This window comes from Danio rerio, chromosome 16, assembly GCF_049306965.1.
Source record: "Danio rerio strain Tuebingen ecotype United States chromosome 16, GRCz12tu, whole genome shotgun sequence".
Taxonomy (NCBI): Eukaryota; Metazoa; Chordata; class Actinopteri; order Cypriniformes; family Danionidae; genus Danio; species Danio rerio.
The window spans coordinates 3,435,769-3,449,221 of NC_133191.1; the positions used below are offsets into that span (position 1 = coordinate 3,435,769).

The window sequence follows — 13,453 nt, forward strand, 5'->3', positions numbered from 1 at the left end:
ATAATAATAATAATTATCATACATAACAATAATAATATGTAATAATAACAACAATAATAATAATAATAATAATAATAATGATGATGCATACTTATTATTATTAATAATAATAATGGTAAAAAATAATAATATTAATTCATAATAACAAAGTAACTATGCAGAATTAATAATAATAAAATTAATAATAATGCATACGTAATGATAATAATAACATACTAATTTCTATAACAATTATAACAATAATGCATACTAATTACTATAACAATTATAACAATAATGCATACTAATAACAATAATACATAATAAATAATAAAAACGACAACAATAATAATAATGCATAAATAATAATAATAACAATAATAGGGTGGCGCAGTGGGTAGCGCTGTCGCCTCACAGCAAGAAGTTGGTATTTCTGTTTGGAGTTTGCATTTTCTCCCAGTGTTGGCATGGGTTTCCTCTGGGTGCTCCAGTTTCCCACACAGTCCAAAGACATTGGGTGAATTGGGTAAGCTAAATTGTCCATAGTGTTTGTGTGTGAATAAGTGTGTATAGATGTTTCTCAGTGATGGGTTACAGCTGGAAAGGCATCCACTATATAAAACGTATACTGAATAAGTTGGCGGTTCATTCCGCTGTGGCGACCCCAGATAAATAAAGGAATAAAGAAAATTAATGAATGAATAACAATATTAATAATGATAATGCATTTCTAAACTGTGTACTATAAATATATTGTAAAACCAGCCCTGCAGGAAACCACAGAACCCCTTTTGAATCCTTTTATTGAGAATGTTGAACATATAGACATTTAAAACTGAATAAGTGTGAATATACACGTACATGAGAGAGAACAGTGTTAAAACCGCTGCAGCTGCTGATGCTGGAGGAAAATCTAACCCGTCACGCTAAACAAAGATATTTATTTACTGACATAAAGGATATAATTAAAACAGTAAAAACCAATGAGTTACCAAATATTTAATGAAGTGTATGCAGAAGAGATCATTGCCTAGAACGATTTCAAATTAAAAAACACAGAGCATTAATTTTTATACTTTATGATAAGCATGAGGGGAAAAAAGTAGTAGCATGAGATCAAACTGCGAACATAATGTATTTATACACTAACAAAAGTCTTGTCACCTATCCACATTTCAGGAACAACTAATAATAACTGGACTTCTAGTTGATCATTTGGCATCAGAAGTGGCTTATATGAAAGGCAAAGGCCTCAAGATTACGCTTGTTTTACCAAAATAAAATAAGATCATGTCTTGATTTTGAGATATTTAATTATGACAGTAAGGTCTGACTTTGCTGAGATAAAAGTCTTGTCACTTACCAGAAATAATGTCCAGCATACAATATAAAGCCATGCTGCAGTGGAGAAAGAATTAATATTAGAAGTGTATATATGTATTATTTTTAATGTAACTTTATAAATGCTTTTGCAAAACATTTGTAACATTTGTCATGTCAATAAAGCAAATATTGAATTTAATTGGATAGATAGATAGATAGATAGATAGATAGATAGATAGATAGATAGATAGATAGATAGATAGATAGATAGATAGATAGATAGATAGATAGATAGATAGATAGATAGATAGATAGATAGATAGATAGATAGATAGGGAAGAAATGAGAAGGTGAACACAAAAAGGTTGTGGAAGAAGAGCACAGGCAGAAGAGGTGAGAGAGTCTGTCTGTCAGAAACCCAGCTCACGCACTGAGCATCGGGCTGCATGCTGAAACAGGCCGCACATCATTTCTCCATTTCAGCGGATGATTTCCCATTTCTGTTAGCCGAGAATGAAATGCTGCTTCTGCCAATATTGTTTGCCAGGAAAGGGAAGGATATAATAATCAAATCGTGTGTTGTTTTCCAAAAAAATAGAGCCCATAATCTGAAAGGGTTTAACTAGTTATTATTATTTTATAACCACACTGTAAAAGAATACCCGCAAATTAGCAGTTTGACTTATTTTCTGATTTTACTTGTTTATTAATACTTTTGAATTGCATTATGGGATCTTGATCTTTCTTCCAATATTTTGTTTTACATTGAAAAGTTTAATAAAGTCACCTTTGTGCTCATTTTAAATAGCTTATAGTGATATATTGTCTTAGTTGGTGTATATTACACTTTAAAACCTTGTAATAAGCTGCCAGTACATTTTCTGTTATTTTACAGACTCAGTTCTCTAGATATTACCTATTTTACATTATATTATTTCAAACTACTAAAATGTCAATAAAAGTCACTTTGTTAAACTGCAGAGTTAAACTTTCAACATTCAAAGTCAACAAAGCACAGATCAACCACAATGCATCGCCGAGCAGAACTCCAGGAATAACTATTCTCACCTCGGGATGTCTGTAACTGACTCTCATATATTTGACTGAGGTGCTGTCCATTTCTTCTGATCATCCTTGAGATAATTCTACACCTTCATTTGAGTCCAGTTGTGTTTGAATATACTGATTGGACTTGATTAGGAAAGCCACACACCTGTCTTTATGAGACATTACAGCTCACAATGAGAATCATGAGGTCAAAGAAATTTAGAAGAGCTCAGGGACAGAATTGGGGCAAGGCACAGAACTAGCCAAGGTAACAAAAATATTTCTGCTGCATTTAAAGTTCTTAAAGTTTCACAGCAAGGTGGCCTCCATAATCCTTAAATGAAGACGTTTGGGATGACCAGAACCCTGGAGCTGGCTGTCCAGCCAAACTGAGCCTTGGTGAGAGAGGTAAAGAAGAACCCAAAGATCACTGTGGCTGAGCTCTGGAGGTGCAGTCGCGAGATGCGAGAAAGTTGTAGAAGGTCAACCATGGCAGAGTGACCAGACGGAATCCTTTCCTCAGTGCAAGACACACGAAAGCCCACCTGAAAGACTGCAAAATGGTGAAAAAATAAGATTTTCTGGTCTGATGAGACCAAGATGGAACTTTCTGGCCTTAATTCTATGTGTGGAGAAAACCAGGCACTGCTCATCACATGTCCGTTACAGCACTTACAGTGAAGCATGGTGGTGCAATCATCATGCTGTGGGGATATTATTTAGCTGCAGGGGCAAAACGACTGGTTGCAATCGAGGGAAAGATGAATGAGGCCAAGTACAGAGATACCCTGGATGAAAACCTTCTCCACAGTGCTCAGGACCTCAGACTGGGCCGGATGTTTACCTTCCAACAAGACAACGGCACTAAGCACACAGCTAAAATAATGATGAAGTGGCTTCACAACAACTATGTGATTGTTCTTGAATGGCCCAGCCAGAGCCCTGATCTTAACCCAATTGAGCATCTCTGGAGAGACCTAAATATTGCTGTCCACCAGCGTTTACCATCCAACCTGACAGAACTGGAGAGGATCTGCAAGGAGGAATGTCAGAAGATCTACTACTTCTACTAAATACTGAGCAAAGGGTCTGAATACTTAGGACCATGTGAGATTTCAGTTTCTCTTTGTGTATTAAATCTGCAAAAACGACAACAATTCTGTGTTTTTCTGTCAGTATGGGGTGCTGTGTGGACAATGAGGAGAAATGAACAAATGATTTTAGCAAATGGCTGCAATATAACAAAGATTGAAACATTTAAGGGGGTCTGGATACTTTCCGTTCCCACTGTGTGTATATATATATAGTATGCACAAAGAGATAGAGAAGGTTAAAAAATAAATGATTGATTCAGTCGATCAGTCCTAATCCTGGCAGAATGTATTAACATTAAGATTTGTACTCATGGAAATTAGTAAAGTAGTCAGCCCTGATCATTTTTGGTTTGTCCCCATACTGGAAATTGAATGAATGAATGTTTGTTTTTATCCAAAGATATTACAGCAGCACGTACTGTTTCACTGCATGGAAAATAGCAACTAAACATTCTGTCAAATTCATTAATGAATCAAATAATTAATCCAAGGATGCAGAGGGAATAACAGAGAGCAACAGCAAAAAGAGAAAGATAAAAAAGACAGAAAGAAAAAGCATCTGCTATTGAACAGTTCACCTTATCTTGCCCATTAAAAAGAATAGAATATTGATTTTACTATCTTGAAGCTGTGAGGTTTTCCATTTGTGCCACTGCACAGTAAACCAAATGCAGAAGAAAAGCACTAGTCATTAAGTGAACTGCCACTCAATAATTCAGCATTTACCCTCACAGAATAGAGACGGAGATAGAGAGGCCAAATAAATAACTATATAAATAATAAAGGGACTTCACAGAATTGACCAAAAGTCTTTATGTGCACTTGAAAAAAATGCAGGGTTGTCATAAACAAAATCAACCAAAAGCTTATTTCATTTGCATCCACACAAAACTGTGCAATTTGTTTTTGTTTATTCCGTATGCAATATCCCATAGAAAATGTGCTAGTGGTAAATGAGAACATGCTAAACATGTGAAGATTAGTGTCCTGGTAATTACAGCAATAGAAAGGTATTTGTAAGCAATAAAGTATAAGACTTTCTGATCCTTGACATAATTCCACAACTGACCTTGTCATGTATTATATACACTGTACAAGAGCAAAAAAAAAAAAAAAACACACACACACTGACAGTCTTATGAGACACAGGCTTGTCCATCATCGCGTCTTAATTTAATGAGATTGAGATCTCGCAGTAGCAGAGAAGGAAGTGGCCTTAAAATAGCAGTAGATAAATCAATATGCGAGCTGTTAATCACTTCCTCAGAGATTTTCATTTGAAGCATAATTGTTGCAGTGAAGGACAAAATGTGTGTCATGGCCAGATTTAGTTTTTTTTTTTCTTCATGAATCTTCCTCAGTTCTGGTCTCAAGACTTCGAGAAAGATTATAATGACTGACTGAAAGAGTCAAGTCAAATATATTACTAATCAAATGTTTGATGTGAGCCTTAGAAAGTCAGTTGAAGAAGAAAACATCTCAAGTAAAGATGTCTTAATTGAATTTAATAAAAAAAGTACAATAATAAAAAAAAAAAAATATATATATATATATAAAATTACAATATATATATATATATATATATATATATATATATATATATATATATATGTGTGTATATTTTTATTAAATATATAATTAAATAATTACAATATGTATATTTTTATTATATATATATATATATATATATATATATATATATATATATATATATATATATATATATTTTTTTTTTTAGATTAAAATAAATATAAAATGGGCTTCATACCGAGTAAAAACTTTAAGAGTAACTTTGAAATCTATTTATTCTTATGTTTTGTAATGTAATAAATGCATTTTAATGTGTTTGTCTTCCTAATTATTTTTTTCCTAATCACAAACCATTTGTCAAACTTAAACACACTTATAAAAGCAAGTAACAGCATTACTGTCCTGATCACCAGCGATCTAATCCTTGTAGATCACTGAAGAATTACACATCTTTCACTGAACTGGACTACAAATACCGTCATACACCTCACACACACCAGTTTCTGATTACTCCTGATTACGCTCACAGCTGGTAACTAATCATGCACTGGTCGCTTGGACTTTATTTTCACCTCTCTTACACACACACAAACACACACACACACACACACACACACACACACACACTAGAGTTTGAGCATGCAGAATTCTGTTGCACAGTGCTGCGAAAAGGGGCAGGATTAATCATGATGATTAGACATTTAAAAAGCAAGCGTTTAAGAAGTGAACAAGCTCCTGTTTGAGAAATTGGGGGATAAATAAATAGGGGGGCTAATAATTATGACTTCAACTGTATATTATTTAAACTGGAAATGTGAGCAATAAATAAATAATGACTACACTGATTCAGTCAAAAATACAACAGTACAAGTTGGTTTTGCATTTTACAAAATCGGCATCTTAATCTTTGGTCCCCACAAATGATATTAATAAGGTGTTTTTATAACCATAAGCGAGGAAGTTGTGAAATAAGCCCTTTAATTTGCCTTCTGCAGGTAATCTTTCACTACAGCAAAACTCCATAAACCCTCAAACACAAACTGCTCCTTCAGCCACACCATTATTCCTCAACATTTTCTCCTTCCCACTGTCTGAGAGGACTGTTGCAATACAAAACATTTAACTCTATCTTTAGTAAATGCATTTCTGTTTACGCAGTATTATGGTAATGGAATCAATCACAATACTGTGGCTTGCAGTAGCACTATACTAATCCAATTCATGAGGCAGGGTGTCCCCTGCTGATTAAATGTCACAGCATAAATGTGTTCATATTATGTTTATTCGGAGTGGAAAAACAGGAGTAGACCGCTGAATATATTTCCCCACTCTCAGCAGATGTTGGGGACATTATATTGTAATTTTGTTGAACATGACAGCCTTGGAATTCACATGCACCCTGCTATTAATGCTAAATGAGTTGTAACATAGAATATTTAGTTGAAATGCATTATCTAAAGTTGACTTCTGCTCTAAGAGTAATCACAAAAAAATGTGTCCCATTTCGCACATGAAGAATCTATCTAAAAACACACATCTTGGTTATTAGCAAACGCTTTCTTTATACCAGAACCAGACGGTGAATAGAAGTGACAATCAGAAGTGATGAGCTCATATTAAATCTAAAGACAGGAATAAATTTAGGTGTTTGTAAGGTTCAGATGTTAGCTATTGTTTCCATCCACCTATTTTGTATGCACATTTTGGAAACATTGCATACAAATGCATATAAAGTCAGACTTATTAGCCCCCCTGAATTATCAGCCCTTCTGTTTATTTTTTTCCCCCCAATTTCTGTTTTACGATTTTTTAAACATTTCTAAACATAATAGTTTTAATAACTCATCTCTAATCACTGATTTATTTTATCTTTGCCATGATGACAGTAAATAATATTTTACTAGATATTTTTCAAGCCACGTCTATACAGCTTAAAATGACATTTAAAGGCTTAACTAGGTTAATTAGGTTAACTAGGCAGGTTAGGGTAATTCGGCAAGTTATTGGTGTGCAGACTAGGTTCTCTCATGGATGCACATGAGAACGATGTTGAGTTTAGCGGAAATGCACACAGTGCCCTCTTGTGGATTTACCAGAAATGGCACGTATGAGAAACCATGCCCCAGTAATGTATTAGAGATTGGCAAAAATGTACATGCCACCCTCTACTGCAGGGGTTCTCAACTGGTTTGGCCATGGGACCCACATTTTTACATGGTCATCAAGCCGCGACCCAAATTTTTAGGAACTATAATACAGTTTAAGTAAGCCATCATAAATACTTAATTTGTATTTATTTGTTAACATAAACAATAGTGACAGATAAATCATAAGAAATTCACCAAGACTTACAAATAAACACTATTTTATTGCTGTCATTTAACAAATTGGGAAAAATTATAGAAATATTACAAAGTAAAAACGATAAAAACTGTTAATAATAAACTGTTTATAAAACATGTTTTCTGGTTTCTAAATGTTGCTTTAATTTAGAAGGTTTTATGCTCTCTTTTGAGAGCATCTCTAAATTAAATTACACTATATATATATATATATATATATATATATATATATATATATATATATATACACACACACACACACACACACACACACACACACACACACTCACATATATATATATATATATATATATATATATATATATATATATATATATATATATATATATATATATATACTATATATATATAGTGTAATTTAATTTAGAGGTGCTCTATTCTAGCCTGCTCAGCTAGTGAGTAGTTATTCTAGCCTGCTCAGCTAGTGAGTAGTTATTCTAGCCTGCTCAGCTAGTGAGTAGTTATTCTAGCCTGCTCAGCTAGTGAGTAGTTATTCTAGCCTGCTCAGCTAGTGAGTAGTTATTCTAGCCTGCTCAGCTAGTGAGTAGTTATTCTAGCCTGCTCAGCTAGTGAGTAGTTATTCTAGCCTGCTCAGCTAGTGAGTAGTTATTCTAGCCTGCTCAGCTAGTGAGTAGTTATTCTAGCCTGCTCAGCTAGTGAGTAGTTATTCTAGCCTGCTCAGCTAGTGAGTAGTTATTCTAGCCTGCTCAGCTAGTGAGAAGTTATTCTAGCCTGCTCAGCTAATGAGTAGTTATTCTAGCCTGTTCAGCTAGTGAGTAGTTATTCTAGCCTGCTCAGCTAGTGAGTAGTTATTCTAGCCTGTTCAGCTAGTGAGTAGTTATTCTAGCTTGCTCAGCTAGTGAGTAGTTATTCTAGCCTGCTCAGCTAGTGAGTAGTTATTCTAGCCTGTTCAGCTAGTGAGTAGTTATTCTAGCCTGCTCAGCTAGTGAGTAGTTATTCTAGCCTGCTCAGCTAGTGAGTAGTTATTCTAGCCTGCTCAGCTAGTGAGTAGTTATTCTAGCCTGCTCAGCTAGTGAGTAGTTATTCTAGCCTGCTCAGCTAGTGAGTAGTTATTCTAGCCTGCTCAGCTAGTGAGTAGTTATTCTAGCCTGCTCAGCTAGTGAGTAGTTCTTCTAGCCTGTTCAGCTAGTGAGTAGTTATTCTAGCCTGCTCAGCTAGTGAGTAGTTATTCTAGCCTGCTCAGCTAGTGAGTAGTTATTCTAGCCTGCTCAGCTAGTGAGTAGTTATTCTAGCCTGCTCAGCTAGTGAGTAGTTATTCTCAGATTCAAAGCTGCAGTCTTATTCCACTGATGTCGAAAGGCAGCACGTTTCTGTGATTTCAAATGACACTCAAACTCTTCATTGAAATGAAAACATGGAGTGATGATATTTAAGAGTGTGTTTTCTGTCTCTGTCCATTCCCCTCTTGTCAATCTTGCTAGTGGAGAAGAAATAGTCTAATGTTCAGAATGATGAGCACATAATTCCCTTGACACTGGCTGTCTGCACTGCCAGGACAGCTGAGTGAAAGAGCAAAAGATTTTTTTTTTTCTGACCACCAAAGTCCTGTGCTGTAATGTCATCCAGTAATATTTCATTATCGCTTCCACATGCAGTGATATAGAGACGTGCAATTAAAATCACATTCAAAAATAACATTATTTACTGTTGAAATTGTTGAACATATATATCACGCATGCTCGCCGGCCACTTTATTAGGTACACCTGTTTAGCTGCTCGGTAACACAAATTTCTAATCAACCAATCACATGGCAGCAACTCAATGCATTTAGGCATGTAGACATGGTCAAGACAATCTGCTGCGGTTTAAATCGAGCATGAGAATGAGGAAGGAAAGGTGATTTAAGTGACTTTAAGTGAGGCATTTTTGTTGGTTCCAGACGGGCTGGTCTGAGTATGTCAGAAACTGCTGATCTAGTGGGATTTTTATGCACAACCATCTTTAGGGTTTACAGAGAATGGTCTGAAAAAGAGAAAATATCAAGTGAGCGGCAGTTCTGCGGGCACAGAAGCTCCTGATTAGTTAATGCAACGCGATTGTCCGCTGAAGTTCAGATTTTCCAACTTGAGCGATTACGCTTAACGTGATATATATCAAAGTATTGTTGGCGGTTCATTCCACTGATATTCCACTGAATTCAGTGCGTATCCAATTCTCAAAGCTTCTGGGAGAACTGTAAACTCTGGTAACACTTTAGAATAACTATCCGTTATAACTAGTTAATACATCATTAATAAACTGTTAGTTAATGGGTTATAAATGGCTTGTTAAATAAAAGTTAATAGTTTGTTCATTACTTATAACTGTGCCTTATAGATAGCCAAAAGATAACTTACAAGCTGTTAGTTAGCAAGTTATAAATAAGTATTTTAATGATTTATAACTATACCTAATAAATTAGAAACAGATAATGAACAAGCTGTTAGTAAATTACTTACTAAAGATTTGTTAAGTAAAAGTAAATAGTTTATATATGTTATTGGGACGTTATTATAGTTGCAACTATTCTTCATTTATTAACTGTTAGTAAATGAGGAATAGTTGCAACTTTAGAATAACATCCCAATAACATACATAAGCTAATAACAAACACTTAACCAATCTATTAACTTACACTTTACCAATCTGTTGCTCATAGTTTGTTAACAATCTACAAATACCAGTGAAACTTTGTTGAACAGCAAATGGATGGAATCAGTTCAAGTTCAACAAAAGTTTCACTGGTGTTAGTAGATTGGAACAACTGATATGTGATTTGTGAGTTAATATATTAGTTAAGTGTTAGTTATTAGCTTATGCATGTTATTGGGATGTTATTCTAAAATTGCAACTATTCCTCATTTACTAACAGTTAATAGATGAAGAATAATCACAACTTTAGAATAACATCCCAATAACATATATACACTATTAACTGATACTTAACAAGTCTTTATTAAGTAATTTACTAAGAGCTTGTTGATGATCTGTTACTAATGTATTAGGTATAGCTATAATCATTAAAATACAGTTAAGAAGTCATTTACAACTTGTTAACTAACAGCTTGTAAGTTATCTGTTGGCTATCTATAAAGCACAGTTATTAATAATTAACAAACTATTACATTTTATTTAACAAGTCATTTATAACCCATTAACTAACAGTTTATCAATGATCTATTAACTAGTTATAACGGATATTTATTCTAAAGTGTTACCTAAACTCTGAATTGCATCTCAGAGAGAGTGAGTGTGAGAGAGAGAGAGAGAGAGAGAGAGAGAGAGAGTACTGTACCTGTGCAGACGTGACCTCTGTCATGTGACCTTGGGATAGGCCGTTCGCACATCTCCTTCGCTGCTACACAGAGCACTATACATAGCATTGACGTCAAAGCAAAACAACAGTACACCACTTATCAGCAGGAACTCGAGGAGAAATGAAGTGAAGAGTGAATTTGGCTAGTTTTCTCTTTGAGAAAGAAATGTAATTATTGATCGAACGGCAAAAAGAACAGAGGACACATTTGCAGCAGACAGCTGAATTACACAGAGAAGCACACTTGTAATTACAGCAGCACTTTTCTCCTACCAGTAATTTTGTTAGATTCTAGTCAGACCTTCTCTGACTAAAGAGGCGTAGTATATTCTCAAAAGAAATGTCCACTTAAGCTGCAACACAATGCCAGTGTTTGGTTTAATTATAGCAAGCAAGGCTTTGGATTCAAACGTGCGTTTTTTAAAAAGCATTAAACAGAAAATATCAACGGCCACTTTATTAGGTACACCTGTCCAACTTCTCATTAATGCAAGTTTACAAAGTTACTGCCAATAACATGGCAGCTCTATGCAGTTAGACATGTAGAAATGGTCAAGACGTTCTGCTGCAGTTCAAACCGAGCATCAGAATGAGGAACAAAGGCGATTCAAGTCACTTTGAACGTAGTGTGGTTTTTGGTGCCAGGTCTGAGTATTTTAGAAACTGGGATTTTCACTGACGACCATCTCTTGGGTTTACAGAGAATGGTCCGATAAAGAGAAAATAACCAGTGAACGGCATTTCTTTGGGCGCAAATGCCTTGTTGATGCCAGAGGTCAGAGGAGAATGGCCAGACTGGTTCCAGCAAATAGAAAGGCAACAGGAACTCAAATAAGCACTCGCTACAACCCTGATCTGCAGAAGAGCATCTCTGAACACACAACACGTCCAACCTTGAGGCAGATGGGCTACAGCAGTGGTTCTCAAAGTTAGGGTCGGGACCCCCTGGGGGGTTGCGAGACTATGAGGGGGAGGTGTCGCTTGGTGATTTCCAAACATCTCATGTATTTTATTAAACCATTAGAATCATCATGTTTGACTTTTGGTTATGGAGAGGTGCTGAGAGGTCGAAACTTTTTAGCTCTGCTGCTAACTTGTGATCAATCCTACAATACCAACCAGAATTGTATCTAAAGTCAAGCAACACAAATATAAAAGTATAGGGAGGAATGTCACGCAAAGGTGCCAGAAAAGACAAGAAAATAAACAGAAACGAAGATGAATATTCGGAGGGTGAAGAAACTAATGACGCCATGGCAGCTAGTGAGGGCCCTGACGAAGATGATGATGAAGCAGTAACTTCGGATGGTAATAAGGAAGATATCATGAAAGCTATAATGTCCTTGAAAAGTGGACTTTACAAAAGAATTATCATATTTCAGCAGTTATTATAATTTATTTGTGAACCCCCTGATGTTAGTATGCTTGTTTAACATCACAGCAATAGCGTTAGTTGCGGCAGATTGATTTTGCGGTACAATATTCAACTTTAAAAACCTTTATAGCTCTCACATATATTAAAAATTAAGGCCACGACTGAACAAGAAGGTTGATCTCCACGTGGCTCCAAGTCTCCAAAATTAAACCAGGAGTAGTCGGTAACACTTTACAATAAGGTTTATTAGTTAATGCATTTACTAACATGAACTAATCATGAACAACACTTGTACAGCATTTATTAATCATAATTGAACATTTACTAATGCATTATTAACAGTCAAGTCCATGCTTGCTAACATTAGTTAATGCACCATGAGTTAACATGAACTAACAATGAACTACTGTATTTTCATTAACTAACGTTAACTAACATGAACAAATACAGTAGTAAATGTATTGTTCATTGTTTGTTCATGTTAGTAAATGCAATAATTAACATTAACTAATGATCCTTATTGTAAAGTGTGACCGAATAGTCTTGTGCTATAAACAGTCTGCTCACCATATTCATTAAGTGAGATTAATATTAAATTAAACAAATGAATAACGATTATAAAAGATATATATGGTTGTAAGACTGTTGCACTTTTTTGTGTTGCCAATATGCTTATGTTTAACACCATTGTGTTCAATATCTGTAAACTTATAACCACCTCCGAGCATAGTGGGGGTCGTGAGTCACTGGAGTTGTTTTTCAGGGATCATGGGCTGAAAAGCTTGAGTACCCCTGGCCTACAGCAACAGAAGACCCCACCGGGTGCCGCTCCTGTCAGCTAAGAACAGGAAACTGAGGCTACAATTCACACAGACTCACCAAAACTGGACAATAGAAGATTGGAGAAACGTTGCTGCTCTGATGAGTCTCCATTTCTGCTGCCACATTCAGATGGTAGGGTTAGAATTTGACATTAACAACATGAAAGTATGGATCCATCCTGCGATGTATTAATATTTTAGGCTGGTGCTGGTGGTGTAATGGTGTGGCGGATCTACTAGTAAGGTGTACCTAATAAATTGGCCGGTGAGTGTATAAAATGGGAAGTTGCTTTATTTTCCTTACATTTTTTGCAACACTTTTCCCTTTTTGCATTTGGAATTCAGGCTACAGCTCAGAGATAATTAGATGCCAAAGAGACAGTTTAATGATTTATTAAAGCAATAAGGCATGGGAGGCTGTGCGTTACTTTGACTTTACCATCCATTAGGAGTTTTCTTAGGCACAACATGAAGCCGAGGCAAAGGATGTATGATTTAAATAAACAGATGCATATTTTATTAATTACTGCTGGAATTAACTGTTCCTCCGCCAAGTAATATAGTTTAATACAGTAACCAAATTGATAAATGCTTCTATTAAAGA

The 13,453-nt window shown here is 35.2% G+C and overlaps 1 protein-coding gene across 1 annotated transcript in view; it reads left to right on the forward strand.

Moving 5' to 3' along the window:
- Nucleotides 1-13,123, forward strand: part of LOC137487869 (uncharacterized) — a 55,014-nt gene extending 41,891 nt beyond the window's left edge. Inside the window, exon 5 of the mRNA XM_073926788.1 lies at nucleotides 12,792-13,123. The gene's annotated coding sequence lies outside the window, so the exon portion shown is untranslated. The remainder of the gene's footprint in view (nucleotides 1-12,791) is intronic.
- Nucleotides 13,124-13,453: the final 330 nt, after the last annotated feature.